Source organism: Nerophis ophidion, linkage group LG20 (genome assembly GCF_033978795.1).
Source record: "Nerophis ophidion isolate RoL-2023_Sa linkage group LG20, RoL_Noph_v1.0, whole genome shotgun sequence".
Lineage (NCBI taxonomy): Eukaryota > Metazoa > Chordata > Actinopteri > Syngnathiformes > Syngnathidae > Nerophis > Nerophis ophidion.
Window position 1 is genome coordinate 112,298 of NC_084630.1, and position 26,985 is coordinate 139,282.

Genomic DNA, 26,985 nt, shown 5'->3' on the forward strand with positions numbered 1-26,985 from the left:
CTTTGTGTCTTAGTTATGCAACATTTTACTTAATTGTATTTATTTATTATATATGTAATATATATTTATTGTTTTTATCTTAATTTTTTTTTACCTTTATTCCTACTCATGGTTCTTAGTATTTCAAAGTTTTAGGGGGAACAATTTTATTGTAGCATACCGGAAGAGTTAGTGCTGCAAGGGATTCTGGGTATTTGTTCTGTTGTGTTTATGTTGTGTTACGGTGCCGATGTTCTCCCGAAATGTGTTTGTCAGTCTTTTTTTGTGTGGGTTCACAGTGTGGCGCATATTTGTAACAGTGTTAAAGTTGTTTATACGGCCACCCTCAGTGTGACCTGTATGGCCGTTGACCAAGTATGCGTTGCATTCACTTGTGTGTGTGAAAAGCCATAAATAATATGTGATTGGGCCGGCACGCAAAGGAAGTGCCTTTAAGGTTTATTGGCGCTCTGTACTTCTATTAAAAAGTCATTAATTTAACTTTTTGAAATCGATACCGATAATTTCCAATATTACATTTTAAAGCATTTATCGGCCGATAAAATCGTCAGTCCAATATTATCTGACATCGCTAACCTAAATCTAATGTAGGCTCTGTGTGATATTTTGGACCACGTTTAAGTTATTACATTAGGAATTAGCAAAGGAAATCTATCCTAAATTGATTCGAGAATATGTGGATTGTGTATAATTCAGTGTAAAACTGCTTTTTAAGCGATACTAAATCAGTATTGTGCTTACTGCAAAGAGGTGAAAAGATTCAAACCAAAAAGAAAATCCCTACAAAATGTCAAACCTTTCTTGTTTCCCTGAAGCTTCTTCTGGTTTCTTCATCCGAACAAAAAGCCAATACCGATTAGCACGATAATATGATTAACTGACGTTGACTCTCCAAGCCGTCGATGCAAGTTAGCTTTGGAAGCGTGCATGATCGACATCTCATTATTTAGCAGCCGTGCAGAATGGAGGATAGAAATGAACAGGTGACAAAAAAAAAACTTTGCTTTATTCATTGTGGTTTTTAGAACAATGGGGGAGAACTTTATCATCCTCATCAACTATGTAAACATGCATTATGGGTATTATTCATCCATCCATTTTCTACTGCTTATTCCCTTTGGGGTCACAGGGGTTTTTAATTGTGCGGAAGGCGGGGTACACTCTGGACAAGTCGCCACCTCATCGACAAACACCTTATGATATAGTGTCACTGTTAGAAATTGTTTAAACTCATGTTATTGCGCAAAACCTGCAAAATATGAACAATTTTTCAATTTTATTTGTTGTCGAGCTGTCAAATTATCTTTTTTTCAATCTGATTAATCACCCGTTTGAATTTTGATTGTTCACGATTAATTGCAGTACATTTCTTGTTTAAATTCAATTGGGAAAAAAAATTCCCCAGTATTTTGACGCTGGATCGGTTTGCAGCCGAGTGTGAAGCGACCGGAATGAGAATCAGCACCTCCAAGTCCGAGTCCATGGTTCTCGCCCGGAAAAGGGTGGAGTGCCATCTCCGGGTTGGGGAGGAGACCCTGCCCCAAGTGGAGGAGTTCAAGTACCTCGGAGTCTTGTTCACGAGTGAGGGAAGAGTGGATGGTGAGATCGACAGGCGGATCGGTGCGGCGTCTTCAGTAATGCGGACGCTGTATCGATCCGTTGTGGTGAAGAAGGAGCTGAGCCGGAAGGCAAAGCTCTCAATTTACCGGTCGATCTACGTTCCCATCCTCACCTATGGTCATGAGCTTTGGTTCATGACCGAAAGGATAAGATCACGGGTACAAGCGGCCCAAATGAGTTTCCAGGTCTCTCCCTTAGAGATAGGGTGAGAAGCTCTGCCATCCGGGAGGAACTCAAAGTAAAGCCGCTGCTCCTCCACATGGAGAGGAGCCAGATGAGGTGGTTCGGGCATCTGGTCAGGATGCCACCCGAACGCCTCCCTAGGGAGGTGTTTAGGGCACGTCCAACCGGTAGGAGGAAGACCCAGGACACGTTGGGAAGACTATGTCTCTCGGCTGGCCTGGGAACGCCTCGGGATCCCCTGAGAAGAGCTGGACGAAGTGGCTGGGGAGAGGGAAGTCTGGGCTTCCCTGCTTAGGCTGCTGCCCCCGCGACCTGACCTCGGATAAGCGGAAGAAGATGGATGGATGGATGGATTAATGGATTTTGACACAAATGCAATATTATTGGATAAAGTCCATTTTTATAATGTTAAAAGAATGCGTTTGTTCATGATTTGGTAACAGTTTTATTCAAAGTCCAGCCGGGGTGTATTTTGAAGTGAAATTCACCAGCTAAGGCGCCAAAAGGAAATCTGGTATTAAAAGTGAGGCAGCATGGTGCATGTGCCTCACAATACAAAGGTCCTGAGTTCAGGATTTTTCTTTGTGAAGTTTGCATGCTCTCCCCGTGACTGCGTGGGTTCCTTCTGGGTACTCCGGCTTCCTCCCACCTCCAAAGACATGCACCTGGGGATAGGCCCCTCCCACCTCCAAAGACATGCACCTGGGGATAGGTTGATTGGCAACACTAAATGGTCCCTAGTGTGTGAATGTTGTCTGTCTATCTGTGTTGGCCCTGCGATGAGGTGGTGACTTGTCCAGGGTGTACCCCGCCTTCCGCCCGATTGTAGCTGATATAAGCTCCAGCACCCCCCGCGACCCGAAAAGGGACAAGCAGTAGAAAATGGATGAATGGAAGGTCTGAATGTTTAATCTGATTTCCACTCATTTGTAGTACAATTATGCACAATTTGGAACAAAAAACGACATATTCCTTTGTGGAGAGGCGGAGCCAACGGGCTGACGGCGGGGCAGTGCCCAAGACGGCGGCAAGGAGGCGGAGCATGCGGTGGAGGGGAGAGGCGGGGCATGCCGGGAGCGACGCCCCCGCAATCGAATTCAGGTTTGACTCTTGTTTATTCTTACAATAAATCAAGTCTTGTGCCGGGTTGCTTTTCAGCTCCTCGCTCTTCGGTCGCTTTCGTCGTCGCCGTCTTCTCCCTGTCGCTCTTGGACTGCATGTGCCGAGGACTCTCCAACTCCTTTCGCTGTTCTCCTCTCCTTCTCCTCTTTTATACATTGTCAGGAGAAATGTTAAAGGGGAACATTATCACAATTTCAGAAGGGTTAAAACCAATAAAAATCAGTTCCCAGTGGCTTATTTTATTTTTCGAAGTTTTTGTCAAACTTTTACCTATCACGAAATATCCCGAAAAACTGCTCCAAAGTGCCTGATTTTCACCATCGCTATATCCACCCGTCCATTTTCCTGTGACGTCACTGCGTGATGCCAATACAGACAAACATGGCGCATAGAAGAGAAAGATATAGCGACATTAGCTCGGATTCAGACTCGGATTTCAGCCGCGCAAGCGATTCAAAAGATTACGCATGTATTGAAACGGATGGTTGGAGTGTGGAGGCAGATAGCGAAAACGAAATTGAAGAAGAAACTGAAGCTATTGAGCCATGTCACGACACACAATGGCAACGAGGACGAATTCGGCGATCGCCTTCTAACCAACGATTGCATCTTTTGACCACAGGTGCAACTTGAATCTGTCGATTAGTATGTGTTTGTTTGGCATTAAATGTGGGTGGAGGGAAAGGCCGGATGCAAATATAGCTACAAATGAGGCATAATGATGCAATATGTACATACAGCTAGCCGAAATAGCATTTTAGCATCGATTACTTTGCAGTCATGCCGTGTCCAAAATTGTCTGATTAGCACATAAGTCAATAACATCAACAAAACTCACCTTTGTGATTTCGTTGACTTCATCGTTGGAAATGCATCTGCTTTGAGTGTCGCAGGATCGCTGTCGTCGGTAGCGATGCTACGACAGAACAGAACAAACGAGGGACTTTCGCATCTTTTGACCACTGGTGCAACTTGAATCCGTCGATTGGTATGTGTTTGTTTGGCATTAAATGTGGGTGGAGGGAAAGGCCGGATGCAAATATAGCTACCAATGAGGCATAATGATGCAATATGTACATACAGCTAGCCTAAATAGCATTTTAGCATCGATTACTTTGCAGTCATGCCGTGTCCAAAAATGTCTGATTAGCACATAAGTCAATAACATCAACAAAACTCACCTTTGTGATTTTGTTGACTTTATCGTTGGAAATGCATCTGCTTTGAGTGTCGCTGGATATCCACACATCTCTGTCGTAGCATCGCTATCGTCGGTAGCGATGCTACGACAGAACAGAACAAACGAGGGACTTTCGCATCTTTTGACCACTGGTGCAACTTGAATCCGTCGATTGGTATGTGTTTGTTTGGCATTAAATGGGGGTGGAGGGAAAGGCTGGATGCAAATATAGCTACAAATGAGGCATAATGATGCAGCTAGCCAAAATAGCATGTTAGCATTGATTAGCATGCCGTGACCATTGATGTGTCTGATTAGCACACTCCACGTAGGTCAACTTGAGTCTGTCCCTGTTCGTGTTGTTAGACCCTCCGACAACACACCGACGAGGCATGATGTCTCCAAGGTACGGAAAACAATCGAAAAAACGGAAAATAACAGAGCTGATTTGACTTGTGTGTGTAATGTGTTTGAGAAAATGGCGGCTTGCTTCCTGTTTTGACGTCACTGTTGGGAACTCGCATGTCTGCTGTTGTGTGTCCCCGAGCATGCAAGAATCCAGGAGAGTTGAGTGAAGGTAAGAATATTTAATACTCATAAGAAAATAACAAAAGCAAACATAAAGCAGTCGTGCAGATAAACGTTCTCAACATAGATTTTATCATCGAGCACTGAGGAGTGCTCCAGTGAAACATAAATAGACACTAGTGTGATTGGCAGGAGGTGTGAATCGCTGCCAATCAATGAAAAGAAAAAACAACAGTGCTCCGTGAATAAAACAGGAAATACAACAAAATAAGAGCACTGAACAGGAAGTAAATACAAAAACACGAAAAACTAACAGAAAAGAAGTGACAGATTGTGACGTCACGGGTGAAAGGTCATTGCTCCGACAGCAAACAATTGAAAGGCGTTTCAATCGCCAAATTCACCCTTTTAGAGTTCGGAAATCGGTTAAAAAAAACATATGGTCTTTTTTCTGCAACATCAAAGTATATATTGACGCTTACATAGTTCTGCTGATAATGTTCCCCTTTAATAATTTCCTGGTGTGTGAGCCACGCACCTGAATTCGATTGCGGCGGCCCCGCCTCTCCGCTCCGCCGCATGCTCCGCCTCCTTGCCACCATCTTGGGCAGGGCTGCAGCATGCCCCGCCTCGCCGTCGGCCCGTTGGCTCCGCCTCTCCACATCCTTCTTGGAAAAGCTTTGACCAGAACATTTACGGTAAATAGTTTGTGGAAAACACAGTTGAAGAACCCTGGTTTTGTTTTTTTGCCCCAATTGTATCATAAAATAATAAATGCGCTATTTTTTTGAGTATCAAAATACATCCGAGGAGTAGAGTGGCATGTACCAGCAACAACAATAATAAACTAAGGGGGGGGGGAAAAAATGTTTTTTTTGCATCAGATCGGTAATTGCAGCCCATTTTTTGTCCCCACATAATTACATGCTCGCATACATTTGTTTGAAACTTCATCTGTTCTTTTTTTTTTATTTTTTTGGAAGACCCTCCTCATGTGATCTGATTAGTATTCTTACATAGGACCCCGGCCCCAATTCCACCCAGCCTGACCACAATGTTCCGGTCGTTTGATTGGGATGGAGATTCACCGAGCTGGAATCATAACTCCGGTCAGTTAAAAGCCACGTGGCTCCCATAATGCACCGGGGCGGGGGGGAACAAAGGTGGCCCAATTAGTGCGCCGGCCCCATTAGGTAGCTGAGTCGTAGTGTTTTTCTTCTCCGTCCTCCCAATTCGCAGACAACGCCATCGCTTTATGACACACATTTCTTTGTGATCTGCAAGAAAAAAAAAACATGCAGTCTGCTGTACCGTTGCAGTCAGAGGTGGTGGGTCCAGGAGGGGGTGCCATACATCACAGACTGGGCAGGCTTTTCTATTAACTGAGTTGTATACACACACACACGTTCCTTGAGTTCATAACTGCCTGGTATTGTGGAGTGGAGCACGTTAATTATCATCCAGCAACACAGAATACTGAGAAAATCCGGGAACAAAAATCTATTTTAGCTGTGAAGGGGGAGTAATTACGCTTTTTATCCTCAACAATATTCTGTCCTGGTGTTGTCTTTGTCCTCTCTAGCCCACCGTGTGTGTGTGTGTGTGTGTGTGTGTGTGTGTGTGTGTGTGTGTGTGTGTGTGTGTGTGTGTGTGTGTGTGTGTGTGTGTGTGTGTGTGTGTGTGTGTGTGTGTGTGTGTGTGTGTGTGTGTGTGTGTGTGTGTGTGTGTGTGTGCGTGCGTGCGTGCGTGCGTGCGTGCGTGCGTGCGTGCGTGCGTGCGTGCGTGCGTGCGTGCGTGCGTGCGTGCGTGCGTGCGTGCGTGCGTGCGTGCGTGCGTGCGTGCGTGCGTGCGTGCGTGCGTGCGTGCGTGCGTGCGTGCGTGCGTGCGTGTGTGTGTTCTGGCAATGCTGACTTGGTGGGGACCTCGTGTTATGATCCGCCGCCCGGATCATATATGGTTTTGGTTTTTGAGTCTTTTTGTGTTTTGTTGATCGCTTTGGACTCTTCCTGTTCTTAGTTTTTGCACTTCCTGTTTTATCCTGCTCTTGTTTGTTAGGCGCACCTGTGTTCTGATTATTGCTTCTGTATTTAAAGGGGAACATTATCACCAGGGGCTTCACGGTGGCAGAGGGGTTAGTGCGTCTGCCTCACAATACGAAGCTCCTGCAGTACTGGGTTCAATCCCAGGCTCGGTATCTTTCTGTGTGGAGTTTGCATGTTCTCCCCGTGAATGCGTGGGTTCCCTCCGGGTACTCCGGCTTCCTCCCACTTCCAAAGACATGCACCTGGGGATAGGCCCCTCCCACCTCCAAAGACATGCACCTGGGGATAGGTTGATTGGCAACACTAAATGGTCCCTAGTGTGTGAATGTTGTCTGTCTATCTGTGTTGGCCCTGCGATGAGGTGGCGACTTGTCCAGGGTGTACCCCGCCTTCCGCCCGATTGAAGCTGAGATAGGCGCCAGCGCCCCCCGCGACCCCAAAAGGGAATAAGCGGTAGAAAATGGATGGATGGGCATTATCACCAGACCTATATAAGAGTCAATATATACCTTGATGTTGTGGGGCGGTATAGCTCGGTTGGTAGAGTGGCCGTGCCTGCAACTTGAGAGTTGCAGGTTCGATTCCCGCTTTTGCCATCCTAGTTACTGCCGTTGTGTCCTTGGGCAAGACACTTTACCCACCTGCTCCCAGTGCCACCCACACTGGTTTAAATGTAACTTAGATATTGGGTGTCACTATGTAAAGTGCTTTGAGTCACTTGAGAAAAGCGCTATATAAATATAATTCATGTGAATTATGCAAAATTATTTAATTTTGGTCCCCCATCAGCCGTATTAAGTCTTTTCCCCCAGGGTCCCCAGTAAGTATGATCAGCACATGACTTCATCAATCCAGAGATTTAAAGATGTGTATGAGCTAACTGGGCAGTGGACATATTGCCTATTTTTTTTGTTATGCCTCGACAACCAAAGGGTGGTCCCCACAAGTCACGATCAAAAACTTGGTCCCCATTCCAAATGATAACCTGTGTGTGTGTGTGTGTGTGTGTGTGTGTGTGTGTGTGTGTGTGTGTGTGTGTGTGTGTGTGTGTGTGTGTTTGTGTGTGTTCTGGCAATGCTTACTTAATGGGGACCTCGCTCTGTTTACACAGTCACCTTTATAGGACCTCTGACGGTATAGGGACAAAAAAACAGGTCCCTTAGAGTGAAACCTTTTTAAATGATAGTCAGATCCAGTCTGAAGATGCCGAAGTGATTTTTAAGCTTTAGCCCATAAAACATGTTTACTGTGTATGCTCATGTGAATTATGCAAAATCATTTAATTTTGGCCCCCCCTTCAACCATATTAACTCTTTTCCCCCAGGGTCCCCGTTAAGTATGATCAGCACAATACTTCATCAATCCAGAGATTTAAAGACGTGGATGAGCTAACTGGGCAGTGGACATTTTACCTCATTTTTTATATGCCTCCACAATCTGTAGAAAGGGTGGTCCCCACAAGTCCTGAACGACAACTTGGTCCCCATTCCAAATGATAACCAGTGTGTGTGTGTGTGTGTGTGTGTGTGTGTGTGTGTGTGTGTGTGTGTGTGTGTTCAGGTGAGGAGTTATTTCTGCATCTGGCTTGAGGTTCCTCCGAGCTTTTTACATAATCAAATCAATATTGCTATGATTCAGCCCCTGGCAACAAGTTTCACCGGTGATGTTTGGCAGCTTACGAGATAAAAAAAAAAAAAAGACGGAGTGAGAAGAAAAAAACAACACTAAACAAAGAAAAAAAAAAACCTTAGTTAAAAATCTCTGGGTTATTGATTTTCTTTTTTTGACTTTTTTTGGTTTTTTTTTTTTTCATTTTCTTTACCGTTCCTTTTAATACAAGCAGACTCTCCTTCGCATTTGTTGTGTTTGTCGTGGTTGGTCTCACAGTTGCTTCAATCTTTCAGCTGTATTTTTTCACCTGAGCATTTTTTGCATACAACCCGATAACATTGTAGCCGTAGTCACTTTCATACAGCCGAACGTTCGTGTTAAATGTTGGATAGCAGTGGCGGGCCGTGCGTTTCCTACCTAGGCCTTCAATGCACTGCAAAAAGTCAGTGTTAAAAAAAAAAGAACAAAAATAGGGGTATTTTATTTGAACTAAGCAAAATTTCCTGCCAGTAGAACAAGAACATTTGGCTTGTCAAGACTTTCCAAAACAAGTACAATTAAAGCTGCAAGCAGCGATGGAAGGGACTGCTTTGGCTGCTGCCCCCGCGACCCAAGCCCGGATAAGCGTTAGCTATAGCCGGCAGCCATCTTAAAGGGGAACATTATCACAATTTCAGAAGGGTTAAAACCTATAAAAATCAGTTCCCAGTGGCTTATTTTATTTTTCGAAGTTTTTTTCAAAATTTTACCCATCATGGAATATCCCGAATAAAGACTTTAAAGTTCCTGATTTTCGCTATCTTTAAATCCATCGTCCATTTTCCTGTGACGTCATTTAGTGATGCCAACATGGCGGATAGCACAACAAGATATAGCAACATTAATTCAGATTTCAGCGGCTTAAGCGATTCAACAGGTTACGCGTGTATTGAAACAGATGGTTGGAGTGTGGAGGCAGATACCGAAAACGAAATTGAAGAAGAAACTGAAACTATTGAGCGAATAGCTATTGACGCTATTCGGCGATCGCTTTCTAACCAACAATTGAGTGTCGCAGGGTATCCATACATCTCTGTGCCATGTCTTCCATAGCATCGCTGGTAAAATGTGCAGGAACAACTTAAATCTGTCGATTGGTAAGTGTTTGTTTGGTATTAAATGTGGGTGGAGTGAAAGGCTGGATGCAAAAATAGGTACAAATGCACATACGGCTAGCCTAAATAGCATGTTAGCATCGATTAGCTGGCAGTCATGCCGCAACCAAATATGTCTGATTAGCATATAAGTCAATAACATCAACAAAACTCACCTTTGTGATTTCGTTGACTTTATCGTTGGAAATGCATCTGCTTTGAGTGTCGCAGGGTATCCATACATCTCTGTCCATCTCTGTCGCAGCATCGCCGGTAAAATGTGCAGACGAGGGACTTTTGGATCTTTGGACACAGGTGCAACTTAAATCCGTCGATTGGTAAGTGTTTGTTTGGCATTAAATGTGGGTGGAGGGAAAGGCCGGATGCAAATATAGCTACAAATGAGGCATAACGATGCAATATGTATATACAGCCTAAATAGCATGTTAGCATCGATTAGCATGCCGTGCTAATCGATGCACATTCCACGTAAGTCAACTTGAATCCGTCCCTGATCGTGTTGTTATACCTTCGGACAACACACCGAGGCATGATGTCTCCAAGGTACGGAAAGCAGTCGAAAAAACGGAAAATAACAGAGCTAATTTGACTCGATGTTTGTAATGTGTTTGAGAAAATGGTGTGACGGACTCCCAGCCGTCCTCGTGTGGGTTGCGGTGACACTGGACACACGAGGCGTCGTAGCAGGTTTGATTCGCTTTTATTCTTTCGGCAAATCTGTCTTCGGGCCAGTTGGGCGTGCCCATTTCTAGTGCGCCGGCCCTGCTACCTGGTCGCGCTGCACCTTTCGGTGCTCGCCTGCTGCATCTGTGGCGGGGACTCATCTTGGCGTGCTCTGTTGTCGTGCTCGTGGTCGGGTTGCCGTGGTTTCCTCCCCTCTCTCCCGATCATGCCCCCTTCGCCTATCTTAAAGTCTAGGAGCAGATGCGCAGATTGTGAGCAGGTGTGTGTCCTACGCACCTGACTCCGATTGCTGTCCTCCTGCTGCTCCACGTGCGTCACGCCTCTCCTCGCCGCCGCATGCCCCGCCTCCTGGCCTCCATTCTGGTCCAGAACGCCTCTGTCCGCCCGCTGTCAGCCCGTCGGCTGCGTCTCTCCACAGGCGGATTGACTACCTAGGTGACGTCACAACCCCGAGAGGGAATAATAGAAAGGCGTTTAATTCGCTAGAATTCACCCATTTAGAGTTCGGAAATCGGTTAAAAAAACATATGGTCCTTTTTCTGCACCATCAAGGTATATATTGACGCTTACATAGGTCTGCTGATAATGTTCCCCTTTAACAAATATTTCACACGAGTGCGAAGCACAACTAATGTTAATATTATTCAAATATTGTGTCACTGGCGCGTTTATGCCATTTATAAGATTACATACTTGAAGCGCTAGGGAAACAAATTTAAAAAAAAAACGTCTATCTCTCTGTGTGAGCGCACGGCGGCCATCTTAGAAATGTTTTTCAGCGCAGCGGTTCTTTGAAGGCTAATAAAATCAAAACCGGACCATTCATTGTCTTCACCGTAGCATCAAAAGTGCAGATGGCCTTAAAACGCCACAACAGTAAGGCACCATATGGAAGTACCTAAAATAAAGAATGTCGGACGGTTGTTTTTACAATATGCAGGCAAACGACAACTTTAAAACATAGCGGCTTAGCTACGGCACCTGGCAGCCATCTTGGTATAGACCAGTGGTTCTTAACCTGGGTTCGATCGAACCCCAGGGCTTCGGTGAGTCGGCCTCAGGGGTTCTGCTGAGCCAGTCAAGACACACCCGACTCATCCATACTTGCCAGTCTTGAGACCTCCAAATTCGGAAGATGGGGGGAGTGGGGGTTGAGGTGGAGGGGGGGAGGGCGGGGTTTGGTGGTAGCGGGGGTGTATATTGTAGATTCCAGAAGAGTTAGTGCTTCAAGGGATTCTGGGTATTTGTTACATTATGTTACGGTGCGGATGTTCTCCCCAAATGTGTTTGTCATTCTTGTTTGGTGTGGGTTCACAGTGTGGCGCGTACTTGTAACAGTGTTAAAGTTGTTTATACGGCCACCCTCAGTGTGACGTGTATGGCTGTTGACCAAGTATGCTTTGCATTCACTTATGTGTGTGTAAAAGCCACATAAATGATTTGAATGCGCCGACACGCCGTTTATATGGAGGAAAATCGGACGTGACGACAGGTTGTAGAGGACGCTAAAGGAGAATGGTTGCCCAGTGAGATTTTCGGGATGGCACCGGAATTCGGGATTCACCCAGAAAAATCAGGAGGGTTGGCAAGTATGGACTCATCGTGTAAATAAAAACTTTTCCTTATCGGCGTATTATGGATACGGCAACAGCAGAAGTCACACTGTTTTGCGGGTGTGTAATTTGTTGTGGGTTCATGCACGGTTCATTTTGTACACCAGGAAGAAAAAAAAACATATACCGGTAACTTTGTCTTGAATTAAAAAAAAAAAAGATTCACAAAAGAGGGGTTCGGTAAATGCGCGTATGAAACTGGTGGGGTTCGGAAACTCCAACAAGGTTAAGAACCACTGGTATAGACGAACATAGCCCCTCCACCACGAATGTTGGTGCGTGCGCACCAGCAGCGGACAGTAGGGAAAAAAACGAAAAAACGTCTCCCTCACTGTGTCTGCGCTTGGCGGCCATCTTTGAAATGGTTTTCTTTGAATGCTGATAAAATCAAAACCATAGCAGTGATTAAAACTATTTCATCAACTTTCAATCAGAAGGGTTCAATCTCTCTTCTGCTGCTTATTTGAAGCCCAAACGACAAACGGCCTCAGAGGAGATAATGTTTGAAAAAAAGCGATTTTTTTTTTTTTGTCAACGTTTCTATCGAAGGGGGAGTTGCAAACTTCCTGTTGATTTTAGCTGTAGGATACAAAATATAGGTCTAACTGAGACCTACATAGTGGTTTTTGTTTCATGTTTCTACGACATTCCTACTGGAAGTTAGAGAAAGTTTTGTCCGTGTTGTCTTCCTAGGGGGCGCTAGAGCGTAATTTTGGGTTTTGGTTTTTTGATTAGATCGCAATTTTTGCCAGTCCTGTTGTGTGTGTCAAATTTGGTGAGTTTTGAAGCATGTTAAGAGAGTGAAATTATAGCGCAAAGAGGCGGCGGAATAATAATAAAGAATAATAATAATAAAACCTTAGAAATTCAATAGTTTCCTCTGTCCCAAAGGGACATCGGTCCCTAATTAGCTAACCTCAATAAACCCAAAAATACCTTAAAATAAGAATACTCTCACTGATAACAACTGTACTACTATATGAGTACATATGTTTTATTGTTTCATTGAAAATAAAACAGCAAAGTCCATTTGGCTGTCATCTGTTTTAATCCATCCATTTTCTACCGCTTGTCCCTTTCGGGGTCACTGGAGCCTATCTCATCATTCGGGCAGAAGGTGTATGAGACACAGTTGTGTCAAACTCATGATTTTTTAGAAATAGTAGTACCCCGCCTTCTGCCCGAATGCAGCTGAGATAGGCTCAACCACACCCCGCCACCCCAAAAGGGACAAGCGGTGGGAAATGGATGGATGGATATTAAAAGTGAAAACATTTAATATCTGAACTCACCATTTATAGAGTGGTCCCCCTCGTCGTCAGCTTATTCCAGTAAAAATGGCGGGCATTTCCTCATTTCATCCCAAGATGCAGTTTCTCTTTAAATATCCTTCTTGAAAATGGCCTTGCAAATATATATATCTGCCGGTCTGGCTACGGCGCAACACTTCCCGCTCAATTGCAACTTGGGAATGGATACTCACTTCGGAAGGAGGCTGCCGTGCCAGAAACCTGAGGGTTGCAGGTTCGCTCCCCGACTCTTGACATCCAAATTGCTGCCGTAGTGTCCTTGGGCAGGACACTTCACCCTTGCCCCCGGTGCCGCTCACACTGGTGAAGGAATGATAGGTGGTGGTCGGAGGGGGCCGTACGCGCAAACTGACTCCAACTACTTCTCTCCTCCCAGCTGCTGCTAATAAAGGGCGACAGGTAATTAGATAACAGGGCCCACCTGGGCCATCTACGCACCTGTCGCTGTCTCCGAGGCCGGTCCTGGCACACCCTGTTCCGCGGCAGGCCCGCAGGCCACACCCCCTTCCACACTAACAATTCAAATAAAAATGTATCAAAAGTCTACATAACACACTTTGTCATATGCACAATTAAAATAGATTAAGGCTACATTAAGGCCTGGCTGGCATCTGTAGGAATACTATTCCAGAGTTTAGGAGCATAAAACTAAAATGCAGCCCCACCATGTTTGGTCCTGACTCTGGGCACCAACAGAAGACCACTCCCTGAGGTTCTCAGACCCCGAGATGGTTCATATGGCTTCAACATGTCCGAGATGTATTTTGGAATAAGACCATGAGAAAACTTCTACACAAACAAAGCTGTTTTAAAGTCTATTCTCTAAACAACAGGAAGCCAGTGCAGCGACATAAGCCAGTGTTTTTTAAACCTTTTTTGAGCCAAGGCCCATTTTCTGCGTTGAAAAAATCTGGAGGCACACCACCAGCAGAAATCACTAAAAAAACGAAACTCAGTTAAAAAGTCATTGTTGCAATTGTTGGATATGACTTTAAAGCATAACCAAGCATGCATCACTATACAGTAGCTCTTGTCTCAAAGTAGGTGTACTGTCAGCACCTGTCACATCACACCCTGACTTATTTGGACTTTTTTGCTGGTTTCTTTTGTGTAGTGTTTTAGTTCTTGTCTTGCGCTCCTATTTTGGTGGCTTTTCCTCTTTTTTTGGTGTTTTCCTGTAGCAGTTTCATGCCTTCCTATGAGCGATATTTCCCGCATCTACTTTGTTTTGGCAATCAAAAATATTTCAATTATTTTTATCCTTCTTTGTGTGGACATTGTTGATTGTCTTGTCATGGTTGGACACCGTCTTTGCTCCACATTAAGTCTTTGCTGTCGTCCAGCATTCTGTTTTAGTTTACTTTGTAGCCAGTTCAGTTTTACTTTTGTTCTGCATAGCCTTCCTTAAGCTTCAATGCCTTTTCTTAGGGACACTCACCTTTTGTTTATTTTTGGTTTAAGCATTGGACACATTTTTACCTGCACCCTGCCTCCCGCTGTTTCTGACATCTACAAAGCAATTAGCTCCCAACTGCCCCCTACTGATATGGAAGAGTATTACACAGTGACTGTGCAGACTATAATTACTACTTTGCAAAAAATATTTTTAATCCCAATAGGTGAATTTCAGATAATTTCCCACGGCACACCAGACTTTATCTCACGGCACAGAGATTAAAAACACTGACCTAAGAGCTGGACTAATGTGGTCGTATTTCTCAGTTCTAGTCAGGACTCGAGCAGCAGCATTCAGGACACTATAGAGCCTAGTGCGAATGCCCTAACCTGCTGGAGACAACGACACGACTTATTCTTTCTAAGTCTGATTTTAACATTTTTCTTCTGATTTTGTCAATGTTTTACAGGTGGTAAAAAAGCTGCCGATGTTATTGACCTAACTTTGCTGTAAAAGTCAGCGTTCATAGATGACAAACTCAGGGTTTTATGCTGCACATTCCAATTATTCATGAGTGAGATCAGCAAATACTATAATAACTGTTCATTTTCCAATGTATTTATGGCGAGTGGCATTGACAGTTTAACAATATCAACACAACGTTTAAACTTTACTACATACAATCGTTTGAGCGAAACTAATTAAATAGGACACAATAAGTAAATGATAAATGGGTTGTACTTGTATAGCGCTTTTCTACCTTCAAGGTACTCAAAGCGCTTTGACACTACTTCCACATTCACACACACATTCACACACTGATGGAGGGAGCTGCCATGCAAGGCGCCAACCAGCACCCATCAGGAGCAAGGGTGAAGTGTCTTGCTCAGGACACAACGGACGTGACGAGGTTGGTACTAGGTGGGATTTGAACCAGGGACGCTCGGGTTGCGCACGGCCACTCTCCCACTGCGCCACGCCGTCCCTTAATAACTACATTAAAGTCAAAACTACTATCTGCTACTCTTTTAAAGCCTTTGGTGTTTGGCCTCAAAGTCATCCTGTGTCTGTAGAATTTTTTTGTTAACATTATTTTAAGGAAATAAAAATATCAAACTAATCACTGTAGTATTGATCAAATACTGATACTACACTTGATATCAACACCACCAATTTATTCTGCTCTGTTTTTACCTGTGGTGGACCGACTGTGACAATGGTGACTCACCAGCAGTTGTTATATTATCTATCCTCTCTATAACTTTCATTAATCTACTTTTTGGTATAACAACTTGAGGGTTCCAGGTTTGATTCCTGAAGAATTTGAGGTGATGAAGGAAAACAATTAAGAGAGGAACCATCCATTATCCATCCAGCCATCCATCCATTTTGTGCCTTTGATCAGCATGCCATCCTTCCCTCATTTGTCTGTGAGGAATTTGAGGTGATGAGGGACAATAGTTGGGAGAGGAAACATCCATCCATGCATCCATCCATCCATCCATCCATTCATCAAATCATCCATTCTTTTAGTCCATTTGATCTGCATGCCATCCTTCCCTCATTTGTCTGTGAGGAATTTGAGGTGTTGAGGAACAATAGTTGGGAGAGGAAACATCCATCCATGCATCCATCCATGCATCCATCCATCCATCAATTCATCCATCATTATAGTCCCTTTGATCAGCCTTCCATACTTCCCTCATTTGTTTGTGAGAAATTTGAGGTGTTGAGGAACAATAGTTGGGAGAGGGAACATCCATCCATCCATCCATCCATTATTTTAGTCCCTTTGATCAGCATGCCATCCTTCCCTCATTTTTCTCTAAAGAATTGGAGGTGATGGACAACAATCCTATCATCTATCCATCCATTTTTTGGTCCCTTTGATCAGCATCCCATCCTTCCCTCATTTGTATGTGAAGAATTTGAGGTGTTGAATAGTTGGCAGAGTGAACATCCATCCATCCATTCATGCATCCATACTTTTAGTCCCTTTGATCAGCATGCCATCCTTCCCTCATTTTTTTGAGGAATTTTAGGTGATAAGGGACAATAGTTGGGAGAGGGAACATCCATGCATCCATCCATCCATCCATCCATCTTTTTAATCCCTTTGATCTGCATGCCATCCTTCCCTCATTTGTCTGTGAGGAATTTGAAGTCATGAGGGACAATAGTTGGGAGAGGGAACATGCATCCATCCTTTCATCAATTCATTCATCGTTTTAGTCCCTTTGATCTGCCTTCCATCCTTCCCTCATTTGTCTGTGAGGAATTTGAGGTGATGACGGACAATAGTTGGGAGAGGGAGCATCCATCCATGCATTTATGCATCTGTCCATTCATCCAGCATGCCATTCTTCCCTCATTTGTCTGTGAGGAATTTAAGGTGTTGAAAAATAGTTGGGAGAGAGAACATCCATCCATCCATCCATCGTTATAGTCCCTTTAATCAGTCTTCCATCCTTCCCTCATTTGTTTGTGAGGAATTTGAGGCGACGAGGGACAATATTTGGGAGAAGAAACATCCATCCATGAATTTTTGCATCCATCCAGTCATTCATCAAATCATCCATGTTTTTAGTCCCTTTGATCTGCCTTCCATCCTTCCCTCATTTGTCTGTGAGGAATTTGAGGTGATGAGGGACAATAGTTGGGAGAGGGAACTTTTTTTCATGCATTCATCCTTCTATCCATCCGTCATTTTAGTCCCTTTGATCAGCATCCCACCCATCACTCATTTGTCTGTGAGGAATTTGAAGTGATGAGGGACAATAGTTGGGAGAGTGAACATCCATCCATCCATCCATGCATCCATCTTTTTAGTCCCTTTGATCAGCATGCCATCCTTCCCTCATTTGTCTGTGAGGAATTTGAAGTTATGAGGGACAACAATTAGGAGAGAAACCATCCATCCATCAATCCATCATAGGACGGCGTGGTGCAGTGGGAGAGTGGCCGTGCACAACCCGAGGGTCCCTGGTTCAAATCCCACCTAGTACCAACCTCGTCACGTCCGTTGTGTCCTGAGCAAGACACTTCACCCTTGCTCCTGATGGGTGCTGGCTGGCGCCTTGCATGGCAGCTCCCTCCATCAGTGTGTGAATGTGTGTGTAAATGTGGAAGTAGTGTCAAAGCGCTTTGAGTACCTTGAAGGTAGAAAAGCGCTATACAAGTACAACCCATTTATCATTTATTTATTTATTTGTGTCCCTTTTGATCAGCATGCCATCCTTCCCTCATTTGGCTGTGAGGAATTTGAGGTGATGAGGGACAATAGTTGGGAGAGAGAACATCCATCCATGCATCCATCTTTTTAGTTCCTTTGATCAGCATGCCATCCTTCCCTCATTTCTCTGTGAACAATTTGAGGTTATGAGGGACAACAATTAGGAGAAACCATCCATCCAGCCATCCATCCATTCTGTGCCTTTGATCAGCATGCCATCCTTCCCTCATTTGTCTGTGAGGAATTTGAGGTGATGACGGACAATAGTTGGCAGACGGAACATCCATCCATGCATCCATCCATCCATTCGTTTATCATTTTAGTCCCTTTGATCATCATGCCATCCTGTGAGAAATTAGAGGTGATGAGGGACAATAGTTGGAAGAGTGAACATCCATTATCCATCCATCCATCCTTTTAGTCCCTTTGATCATCATGCCATCCTTTATTCATTTGTCTGTGAGGAATTTGAGGTGTTAAACAATAGTTGGAAGACTGGACATCCATCTATCCATACTTTTAGTCCCCTTGATCAGCATGCCATCCTTCCCTCACCTGTCTGTGAGGAATTTGAGGTGATGAGGGACAATAGTTGGAAGAGTGAACATCCATTATCCATCCATCCATCCTTTTAGTCCCTTTGATCATCATGCCATCCTTTATTCATTTGTCTGTGAGGAATTTGAGGTGTTAAACAATAGTTGGAAGACTGGACATCCATCTATCCATACTTTTACTCCCTTTGATCAGCATGCCATCCTTCCCTCACCTGTCTGTGAGGAATTTGAGGTGATGAGGGACAATAGTTGGGAGAGAGAGCACAGGTGGAGGTGACAAGCGATGTATTTGTGGGGGTGGGGGTGGGGGGGTTGTACACAGCACATATCACATCACATTGATTTGGTCCATTTGGTGGACTGAACATGAACCCAATAATCAGATCTTGCTTAAGCACGCGCTTCCTCAGTAATTGACTCTCACGTATTGATTAAGATGTTGATGTGTCCCAGTCCTGCTCCTCTGCTAATGCAACTGAGAATGAGCCTGAACACCCCCCCCCAACCCCCCCCCCCCCCACGCCCCCTCCACCCACTCACTCTTTGACACCAGCACTGATGCACACACACACATGCACACACACACACACACACACACACACATACACACACACACACACACACACACACACACGCACACACACACACACACCCACACACACACACACACACATACACACACACACACACACCGCCGGAACAAGGCTGTCATTGGCCTGCGTGTAATAGATAAAGCTGTCATGCCCATGCTGCAATGTTGTCTCACAGGAGCCCGCAGACCAAATTAGCCAGTCAATAATTGATGTAGAATAAGCAAACACACGGAAAAGAGAACAACACACAAATGGCAACAACATGCGCGCACCTTGGTGAGAATAGGTCTAGTTTTGGAGAAAGGTCGACTTGGACGTTGAAGTGGGAGACATGGACGTGCGTTTTCATGCAAAGAATCATCCCAAAAGTGAGCTAAAAATGTCTGGTTCGACTAAATATTCATGAGAAAATTATCAATATTTCTGTGAATCATGATTTAAGTAATATTGAAATAATAATAGATACAAACCCCGTTTCCATATGAGTTGGGAAATTGTGTTAGATGTAAATATAAACAGAATACAATGATTTGTAAATCATTTTCAAGCCATATTCAGTTGAATATGCTACAAAAACAACATATTTGATGTTCAAACTCATAAACTTTATTTTTTTTTTGCAAATAATAATTAACTTAGAATTTCATGGCTGCAACACATGCCAAAGTAGTTGGGAAAGGGCATGTTCACCACTGTGTTACATCACCTTTTCTTTTAACAACACTCAATAAACGTTTGGGAAGTGAGGAAATGAATTTATGAAGCTTTGAAAGTGAAATTATTTCCCATTCTTGTTTTATGTAGAGCTTCAGTCCTTCAACAGTCTGGGGTCTCCGCTGTCCTATTTTACGCTTAATAATGCGTATTATACGATGGGAGACAGGTCTGGACTGCAGGCGGGCCAGGAAAGTACCCGCACTCTTTTTTTTTTACGAAGCCATGCCGTTGTAACACGTGCTGAATGTGGCTTGGCATTGTCTTGCTGAAATAAGCAGGGGCGTCCATGAAAAAGACGGCGCTCAAATGGCAGCATATGTTGTTCCAAAACCTGTATGTACCTTTCAGTATTAATGGTGCCTTCACAGATGTGTAAGTTACCCATGCCTTGGGCACTAATGCACCCCCATATCATCATAGATGCTGGCTTTTGAACTTTGCGTCAATAACAGTTTGGATGGTTCGCTTCCCCTTTGGTCCGGATGACACGATGTTGAATATTTCCAAAAACAATTTGAAATGTGGACTCGTCAGACCACAGAACACTTTTCCACTTTGCATCAAACCATGTTAGATGATCTCGGGCCCAGAGAAGTCGGCGGTGTTTCTGGATGTTGTTGATAAATGGCTTACGCTTTGCATAGTAGAGCTTTAACTTGCACTTACAGATGTAGCGACAAACTGTATTTAGTGACAGTGGTTTTCTGAAGTGTTCCTGAGCCCATGTGGTGATATCCTTTAGAGGTTGATGTCGGTTTTTGATACAGTGCTGTCTGAGGGATGGAAGGTCACGGTCATTCAATGTTGGTTTCCGGCCATGCCGCTTACGTGGAGTGATTTCTCCAGATTCTCTGAACCTTTTGATGATATTATGGAGCGTAGATGTTGAAATCCCTAAATTTCTTGCAATGTCACTTTGAGAAAGGTTGTTCTTAAACTGTTTGACTATTTGCTCACACAGTTGTGGACAAAGGGGTGTACCTCGCCCCATCCTTTCTTTTGAAAGACTGAGCATTTTTTGGGAAGCTGTTTTTATAGCCAATCATGGCACCCACCTGTTCCCAATTAGCCTGCACACCTGTGGGATGTTCCAAATAAGTGTTTGATGAGCATTCCTCAACTTTAGCAGTATTTATTGCCACCTTTCCCAACTTCTTTGTCACGTGTTGCTGGCATCAAATTCTAAAGTTAATGATTATTTGCACACATAAAAAATCAGTTTGAACATGAAATATGTTGTCTTTGTAGCATATTCAACTGAATATGGCTTGAAAAGGATTTGCAAATCATTGTATTCTGTTTATATTTACATCTAACACAATTTCCCAACTCATATGGAAACAGGGTTTGTATATAAAAAAAAAATGAATGTGACTTATTTTTAACACTTAAACGACGGTTGATATCGGAATCGGTAATTAAGAGTTGGACAATATCGGCAACAAAAAAGCCATTATCGGACATCTCTACTTAAAACATTGCTTGCAAAATTAATACAAGTTTTATGATGGCATCCATTTCACCCTGGAATGGAAAGATAATTAGCACATTTAGCATCATTAATTTGGCGCCTGTTGACGGCCATGCTGCTATTCCTTATTTACCACGGCGGTGAATATTGCGATGAGATCATTTTCTGGCACGTCTTCTTGGGCTCCATCACCTTTAAAGTCCTACTGAAAGCCACTACTAGCGACCACGCAGTCTGATAGTTTATATATCAATGATGAAATATTAACATTGCAACACATGCCAATACGCCCGCTTTAGTTTACTAAATTGCAATTTTAAATTTCCCGCGAAGTGTCGTGTTGAAAACGTCGCGGAATGATGACGCTTATGATGACGTGTGCACGTGACGTCTCGGGTTGAGCGGACATTTTGTTCCAGCCCGATCCAAGCTATAAGTAGTCTGCTTTAATCACATAATTACACAGTATTCTGGACATCTGTGTTGCTGAATCTTTTGCAATTTGTTCAATTAATAATTGAGACGTCAAAGAAGAAAGATGTAAGTGGGAAGCAGCTGCCTTTAGTAACACAAACACAGCCGGTGTTTCTTTGTTTACATTCGCAAAGGTGAAGCTTTACTATGGAACGGAGTGGTCAAGCGAACATGGTTCCCTACTACATGTCAACCGGCAGGTTTCGGTGAGAAAATTGTGGTAATAGTCGGCTCTTACCGTAAACATGAGCGAAGAGCTTGTCGTTCCTCCTGCACCTGTCGAAGAGGCAGCTGTGAACTCTCTTGCCTCCTCCGACCGGCCGCCTCCGAACATGGGATGCTTCCACTGTGGAGGATGGGGGAAAAAAAAAAAATCTCAGCCCGGCCTTGTCGAGAAACGTGCCTTCCCTCAGAGACACTGGCGGTCACCACACCCGTGGCCACACCCCTCCGACTTTCAGGTACCATATAATCTCACTAAAACGCTAGTAACACAATAAGCAGATAAGGGATTTTCCAAAATGATCCTAGTAAATGTGTCTAATAACATCTGAATCGCTCCCACTGCCGTCGTCTTTTTTTTTTTTTTTTTTTTTTCTTCTAGTCCTTCACTCTCACTTTCCTCATCCACAAATCTTTCGTCCTCGCTCAAATTAATGGGGAAATTGTCGCGTTCTCGTTCCGAATCGCTCTAGCTGCTGGTGGCCATGATTGTAAACAATGTTCAGATGTGAGGAGCTCCACAACCCGTGACGTCACGCGCACATTGTCTGCTACTTCCGGTACAGACAAGGCTTTTTTATTACCGACCAAAAGTTGAGAACTTTATTGTGGATGTTCTCTACTAAATCTTTTCAGCAAAAATATGGCAATATCGCGAAATGATGAAGTATGACACATAGAATGGACCTGCTATCCCCGTTTGAATAAGAACATCTCATTTCAGTAGGCCTTTAAGGAAAAAAAATGTCAAAAAGCAGTTGGAAGAGTGGGCACATGCATATATTCATCCTCTCCAGCTACTCCACTTAACTATTCAGCGCTGCGAGGTTACGGCGGCAAAAGCATGTACGTGCACTCTTGTTGGAGTTGAACCCTCAGCTTGTCGGGACCGCCGGTCCCCTGACGAGGAAGGATGCTGCCAAGGATGTGCTGCGGAGGAGCAGCTTGCGCGTCTTAAGGAGGTTGTGTGCACTTCTTGGCGTGTGTGTGTGTGTGTGTGTGTGTGTGTGTGTGTGTGTGTGTGTGTGTGTGTGTGTGTGTGTGTGTGTGTGTGTGTGTGTGTGTGTGTGTGTGGCCTTCAGGCCTCTCCAGCTCCCGATGGGAGAGCCGCCTGTAGCGAGGTGAAGCATCGCTGTGAACCCTCCCCGCTCTCTTCCTGCACGTCTCTGCGGGCCGGGCCGACACCTCTCTGGCGGCCGGAGGGAAGAAGCAACACCTCTCCTGGGTCCCGGCTCTCCGATGTCTCCAATCAGCGCATGTGCTGCCATGGCCTCCGGGCGCCTTTTTTTGCGTTATGCATCGCCCGGATGAATTCCTCTTGTGACCACCTGGCGCCCGCTCTTGTCGAGGCCAACGCTGTGAGGGACCACCACCCCCCCCCCCCCTGCTTCCTCCAACATGGGCAGAATGTTTCTGACCTCTCGTGCGGCAGCAGCGGGCTCCTTCCTTCACCTCGCCGGGACCTGTGTGGGAAAAGGCCCCACTCGCTATTTAAGGCTTTTTGCCGGCGAAGGTATGCGGCCCGTCAGTCAACAGCCGCCGCTTTTTTTTCACCCCGTGAATAATCACAGAGGTTGACCCGTGGAAGCTGAGGATCGCATATGGCGCATCTCGCCAAATTAAAGGTCAACGCAGACATATGGCAGATATATACATTTTTACACCCGCTACCTTTTTTTTTTTAAACTCGCTTTAAAGCCGCTTTTCCGACCTCAATTACATTATGGAAATGGCAACTTGAGGTTCCCGGGTGCTGGATGATGCAGGTTGAATGCAGGAAGCAACAAATTAACAGATGCATTTTTCATAAACCTCCAGGCCCTGCTCACGTTGCACCGGATGTGCAAAGTTGCACCGAAGTATGTTTCGCTTTTGCACTCGCACGCAGCAGGCCTTGGATTTTAACTTTTTAAGGTCAAGGCAAGTGTTGCATTAAAGGAGGGCTTACATTTTAGGGCACCGAGGCAAGTTAGAAGGGCACCAAGGTCCATCCATCCATCCATTTTCTACCGCTTATTCCTTTTGGAGTCACGGGGGGCGCTGGCCCCTATCTCAGCTACAATCAGGCGAAAGGCGGGGTACACCCTGGACAAGTCGCCACCTCATCGCAGGGCCAACACAGATAGATTGACAACATTCACACACTAGGGCCAATTTTTAGTGTTGCCAATCAACCTATCCCCAGGTGCATGTCTTTGGAGGTGGGAGGGGCCTATCCCCAGGTGCATGTCTTTGGAGGTGGGAGGAAGCCGGAGTACCCGGAGGGAACCCACGCATTCACGGGGAGAACATGCAATTTTTTTTCCAAGGCAGGAGCTCCAAAGCATGTGTACGTATATATATATATATATATATATATATATATATATATATATATATACAGTAGGGCTGCAACAAATGATCAACTTGATAATCGATTAATCCGTCAATTATTACTTCGATTAATAATCGAATAAAAGAGACAAACTACATTACCATCCTTTCCAATACTTTATTTTAAAAAACATGTTCGGGTTAGTGATGTTAGTAGTAGTTGACTGGGAGGTGTTTATTATCATTTGGGGAGAGAACCTGCTAAACACTTATCTGCTCGACACTGAAGCATTGACTACATGCGCTCTGAATACGCACTGCTGATTGGCTGTTACCGCTGTATATGTAACCAATCAGATGGTTGTGTGGGTGGGACATTGCTGGGTGCTGAGACAGAGGCAGAAGAAGCAAAGCAGCTTGTTAAGACTTTAGCTTAGAAACTCGTTCGGTACACCCCCGTACCGAAACGGTTCAATCCAAATATACGTACCGTTACACCCCTAAGGTCTATATATTTTCCATCTTAGGGCCGGGCCTAAGCAGTTTATTTAGTCCTTAACCCTAGTCCATGTCTCAGAAATAACTAATAGTTGGAAAATGTCCAGTTTGACTTTTGCGGTTTGAAGTAACTTTAATATTAAATTGAAATAATGAATGAGCAGATACATTTTTCATCATGTACTTATCACACTTGCACTCAAATAGTTACAATTTCATTTTGGCCTTTTGTCTGCTTCTGCATGCAAAAGAGAAGAAAGTAAAAACGTGTGTTTGGCATCACACCACAACTACTTCATTACACTTTGTGGATTATTGATTTTGCATCCTTCTAATTTCATTCAAGTGAATATTTAGGGAGGAAACAAATAATACCAGACATGTTTTTTCATGGGTTGTGTAAAGGTCAACAATTTGTTTTCATGCTGGGCCACGATGGAGATGAGATTTGATGAAAGCCCCACACAAATGAACTGATTTAACCACAGGTGCGTGATAAACACGAGGAATGAAAATGTCATACCGATACATCCGATAAAATGATGCTAAAACGAGGCGAGAGTACCCGTACTGTACTGTAGGTGGGTTAGGGTGAGCAAAGCGAGCGCTCCTTTTTCTCCCACCTGTGTTGTAAACTTCCCTTGAATCCATCGGGTGGGACTTCTATTTGCACCACATATTCCGCAAACAATCTGTCTGGAGGGGGGGGAAAAAAAACATCAAGCTTCAACACATCAAACCTGAAATGCCAGCAAAGTGTTTTGAAAGCCTACAAAGCTGCCCTAAACTAGCACAAATAACAACAAACTAAAGTTAATTCCACATTTTAAAAATAATAGATACAGTAGGGAAGGGATTGATATTGATAAGGCTCCATTCCTGGGTGGATCTTGTGTTAGAGGAATCATTTTGCAATGCAGTCTGCTTGAAAATGATGGAAAGTGCCACTCGACCTAGTGGTAAAGTTGTTCTTGCCACAAAAAGACATTTTAAGATAGTCAACACTCTACTGCCATCACGGTGGCTAAAGTGGATAGTGCACGCCCCACATTTGTCACGTTTCATGTGTCGGGTAAACGGCAATGAATGGTGCTGAACGTTATTTGGTTGGAGGTAGAGTTAGTAATGGTGAATATGTTCCCCATACTAAAGTGTTACTGCTTGTATAATAAGGCCATGCAGAATATGGCATTAATAAGTACTTAATAATGACTAATTAAGAACCAAGATGTTACTAATTTGCATGTTGGAGGTGAGTAACCTTAAACGAGGCGCCAGCTTTACACACACACAGGAAGCACGGACCGACGGCCTGCCTGCTCGCGACTCCTCGCAAGGTAACAAAAGTTAGGAGCAAAAAAATAAACATTTATTATAAAGCCAAATGTCCTGTTGTGGGAGTAGCTTTAAGTCGGATGGGCAATATGAGCCCATCAACACGGATGAAGCGGCGAGAATGGCATTTTTCCAACAGGGAAAAAAAAAATGCAGTAACACTTTATTATGGGGAACATATTTTAAGTAACAAAGACTTAATTCACAGTTATTTGGACACTAGGGGAACATATTGTAAGTAACAAAGACTTAATTTAGAGTTATTTGGACACTAGGGGAACATATTGTAAGCAACAAAGACTTAATTTAGAGTTATTTGGACACTAGGGGAACATATTGTAAGCAACAAAGACTTAATTTAGAGTTATTCGGACACTAGGGGAACATTTTCTAAGTAACAAAGACTTAATTTAGAGTTATTTGGAAACAAGGGGAAAATATTCTAAGTAACAAAGACTTAATTTAGAGTTATTTGGACACTAATAAGGCCATTCAGAATAAGGCATTATTAAGTACTTAATGACTAATTAAGAGCCAATACGTAACGAATTTGCATGTTAATTGACTAATTAATGGTGAATACGTTCCCCTTACTAAAGTGTTACCGTTTAGAAGATATGCAGTAAAAAAATAAATGAATTAATAAAATAAGTACTGCGATGAGGTGGCGACTTGTCCAGGGTGTACACCTCCTTCCGCCCGATTGTAGCTGAGATAGACGCCAGCGCCCCCCGTCACCCTAAAAGGGAATAAGCGGTAGAAAATGGATGAATGGATGGATAAAATAAGTAAATCCAGATGAGGTGGTTCGCGCATCTGGTGAGGATGTCACCCGAACGCCTCCCTAGGGAGGTGTTTAGGGCACGTCCAACCGGTAGGAAGACCCAGGACACGTTGGGAAGTTGTCTCCTGGACGTCCTGGGAACGTCTCAAGATCCCCCCGGGAGGAGCTGAACGAAGTGGGTGGGGAGAGGGAAGTCTGGGCTTCTCTGCTTAGGCTGCTGCCCCCGCGACCCAACCCCGGATGAGCGAAAGAAGATGGATGGAGAAAAAAATTGGAATATCTTTTAGCATGCAGAGATATGAAAGTTTAGAAGATATGCAGTAAAAAAATAAATGAATTAATAAAA